Source organism: Octodon degus, unplaced genomic scaffold (assembly GCF_000260255.1).
Source record: "Octodon degus isolate 3935 unplaced genomic scaffold, OctDeg1.0 scaffold00028, whole genome shotgun sequence".
In the NCBI taxonomy this organism is placed as follows: domain Eukaryota; kingdom Metazoa; phylum Chordata; class Mammalia; order Rodentia; family Octodontidae; genus Octodon; species Octodon degus.
The window spans coordinates 10,304,816-10,308,764 of NW_004524604.1; the positions used below are offsets into that span (position 1 = coordinate 10,304,816).

The 3,949-nt window shown below is 40.7% G+C and overlaps 1 pseudogene; it reads left to right on the top strand.

Annotated features, from left to right (window-relative positions):
* Nucleotides 1-1,057: 1,057 nt before the first annotated feature.
* The window catches only part of LOC101580448, a 19,143-nt pseudogene continuing 16,251 nt past the window's right edge, over nucleotides 1,058-3,949 (top strand).

Genomic DNA, 3,949 nt, shown 5'->3' on the forward strand with positions numbered 1-3,949 from the left:
ATGCACCACCATGCCCAGTCTCAAATGCCATCTCAATGCACGCCAGGATGGGGGCCGGGGAAGGGCCAGGGCGGCACTACAGGGCAGGGGATGGAACCCCGAGCCTCTGCATCTGCCTAAACAGGCACTTTAATCTGTTGAGCTATTTCATCGGCCCCAATTACTTTAATTTTTAGTAGATATGTTGTAATTTTGTTACTATATATCTTCAAAGTGCTTTCTAGAAAAGTAACAAACATCAAGAATAGGATGTAGGCCCAGCCAGATAGCTCAGCAGACTAAAGTGCCTGCTTAGATAGAAAGCAGCGGCTAGGGTTCAATCCCTGGCCTGCCGTGTGAGCTCCAACCCTGGGGGCGTGCTGCCGGGGCCATTGAGACTGGGCGTGGTGTCACAGGCTTGTAATCCTAGCGCTTGGAAGGTTGAAAACAGGAGATTGACTATGAGTCCAATCTACTTAGTGAGATCCTGTAGACCCTGTACTAAATACATTAAAAAAAAAAAAAAAAGATAGGATATAGCAATTGGCTACTAAAAGGTAGCCAAACACTATTCAAGTAGATATTTCTGCTGCTTTTCTTTCTTTTCCTTTCTTTCCTTCTTTCTTTCTTTCTTTCTTTCTTTCTTTCTTTCTTTCTTTCTAAAAGCACCTAAATTTTAGATATAAGTTGATGGAAAAAATAATTTTAATAAAGAAATAAAAATACATAAATGAGTTTGATGATACATCTTCCTAAAGAATAAAAGAAAAAAAAGTGGGAGGAAAAAGGGATATACAAGGGTGGGTGACAGAGGACATTACACACACTGAAATTCTTCCCCAAAGCATGTGAAATTGGGGGGAGGTTTGGACAAAGTGGGCAATGGAGGAAATGATTAACTTATGTTATATGCATGTATAAATCTTCCAGTATGAGACTCATAATTTACGTAACCAATATATATTAATAAAAGTGTGGGAAGTAATTCTAAAATTAGTGCATATTTTTAAAATAAATCAGGATGACATGAGCATCTTCCAGATAAGTAGAATGTGGCTGACTCAGAACAACAGGTAGAATGGCTTACCCTCTGAGCACCACCATCCGGGCTATTGGAGATTCAAAGCACCCGGGGCAACTAAACTCCAGCATGGAGGAGTCCAGTCCCCAGATAAGGTGCTTTGTGGCGCATAAGGCAAGCTACAGCTCGGAAAACCCTCCCTTCTTTCTTTGTCCCTAGCCCCATCTTTCTCTCTCTCTCTCCCTCTCAAATTTTTCTGCCAAATGACACAGGCAGACCACTTCGGTAGTTTCACCAGCTTGCTACATTTTTGGGCAACCACATTTGCCTTTAACTAAAATACTTCTTATAACCAAAGATCCCCTTGACCCTGAGCAGCATTTAATCACTCCCTCTTCTTCAGAGAGTTTCTGCACGCAGCCTCTGTCATGTGCTCCCAGAGTTTGCTCCTCTGGTCTCTTTGCTGGGTCCTAACCTTTCTTTTCACTAGACTATAAAATTAGAATGTCCCTGAACATGATCTATTTCCACTCTTTGTGTAAAATTAACCAATCTTATTGGTTAATTTTAAAACTATCTAAATGCTAAAACTCCAAATACATGCTCAAGCTTTTAGTTTTTCTCCTGGGTTCTCAGGATGCATATCCAACTGCTATCTTAGCATTTCCACTGCCATTGTTATTTTCAGGTTTTGGATATTCAAAAGTAAACTAATTCTTTTAATTTCAACTTCTACATATTATCTTCCATAACTAAGTAAATAGCATCACCAATTGCCATTCCAGTCACTTATGCCCAAAGCCCAGGGTCATCACTTTTTCTCACAATCCACATCTAATCTATCAAGAAGTCCTTTCAACACTGCACTTAGACGATATTAAAAATCTGATTGTGTTTTACCATATTGCTACCATCCCAGACCAGGTGACCATCATTTCTTGCCTAGATAGAAGCTTTCTAATGGGCTCCCTGCTGTACCCTTCCCTCTGTTCTTTTCTCCACTGAGAAACCAGAGAACAGCTCTTTCTTTTCACTCCCCTTCATTTCTATTTCCAGCCCCCACCCATCTTAGACTATTACACCAAGTTAAAGTTACCACAGTCTGAGGAGAAAGAAGCCATAGAAATGCGAAAGTCAAAGACCCAGGAGGACGAAAAGTGTGTCCGTGATGTGTGGGGTGTCAGAGCCCAAGCAGGATGAAGAGAGTTTCCTAAGGCAAGAATAACTAGACACAGAATGTCAGTCTGCTTACAGTGAGATGAGCACCCAGACAGGACAGGTCAGGCTGGCGGTGTTATCCAAGCCTATGGAAGGTGGAGACAGTGTCCAGGCAGGGAGGGAAGGAGGGCCCAGCATGGAACACAGGTAAGGAGGGTATTCACGTGACAGTAGCAGCCTGGGATGCAGAACTGATCTGTTCAGTAAATCTATTTTTTTAAAAAAAGCGGAAGACAAGTTTCTCACTGTGGCAAAGGAAAGTATGAGCACAAAAAAGGAGAAAATCATAATTAATGATGGGAAAAATTTAAACTGTGTGCTATGTGATAGGATATTATAAAAATAATATATCATTTCTGTGATATATTGCATAAACACTTTCATCATGAGGAAAACATCAGACAAGTGCAAGTTAAGGAAAATACAAAAAAAATACTGTCCTACAATTTTCAAAACTGTCAAGTTCAAACAAGTCAAGAAGATGTTGAAGAAAATTCAAACACAACCTACCAGAATTTGTGGGATGCAATGAAAGCAGTTCTCAGAGGGAAATTTATAGTGGTGAACTCACATATTAAGAAAATAGAGCAAGAAAAAATAAAGACAGTAGTACTGAACCTCAAGCTTCTAGAAAAAGAAGAGCAAACTAAACGCACAGCCCAAAGACGGGAGCAAATTATGAAGATTAGAGCAGAAATTAATGCAATTGAAAGGGCTGGCCAGATAGCCCAGCAGACTAAAGCACCTGCTTTGGCAGAGCACAGCGGCCCGGGCTTCATTCCTGGAGTGCCTGGCTGGCCTTGCCCCCAGGGCACACTGAGCTAGCAACTGACACTGGGCTTGGGGGCACACACCTGTAATCCCAGCTCTTGGGAGGCTGAAAACAGGAGAATCACTATGAATCTGATCTACATAGTGAGACTCTATAGACACTGTAGACCCTGTACTAAATACAAAAAAACAAAACAAAAACAAAAAAAACATTCGTTTCTCCCTTCCATGTCGAGATAGGTCTCTAACTTCTACCCCTCTCACCTGTAATTATAATTTCCTTTGCAAAAAAATAAAATAAAATAAAACAAATAGCTATTGGCTATTGTCAAGAAATTAAATCACAGCAAATAGTGGTGAAAGTGCAGGGAGAAAAGGAATATTTCTGTGTTGTTGGTGGGCACATAAACTAGTATAACAACTGGGGAAATCAGTATGGGGATTTCTTAAAAATCTCAAAATAGAAATTCCACTGGACTGTGCCATTCCTCTTCTAGCTATGTTGCTAAGAGTTAAGGAAATCTTATTACAGTGACACATACTGACCTTTGTTTATGACAGCACAACTCACAACAGCTAATTCTCAGAAGTTGCCTAGCTATAAACACCCATCAACAGATGAATGGATAAAAATGTGGTGCTTACACATGATGGAGCATTACCCTCTACAAAGAAGGCATCTGTAGGAAAACAGATGCATCCTGAGATCATTATGTTAAGTGAAATGAAACAGATGTACAAGCTTAAATATCACATGATTTCTTATATGAGAAATCCATAGTGTAAATAAATTCAAGAGCAAAATAAAAGGTAGATAATAGAAGACGGGGGTGGGGTGGGAGGCTGCCCCTTAGCTCAGTTCTTTAAGTGGCTGCTTCCACAAAGCAGTCAGGCTCAGGTTGCTGTGGTTTGATCCCCAGAACTCAAGCCAGCCAAACCTGCCCTCAAGGCATTTGGAGC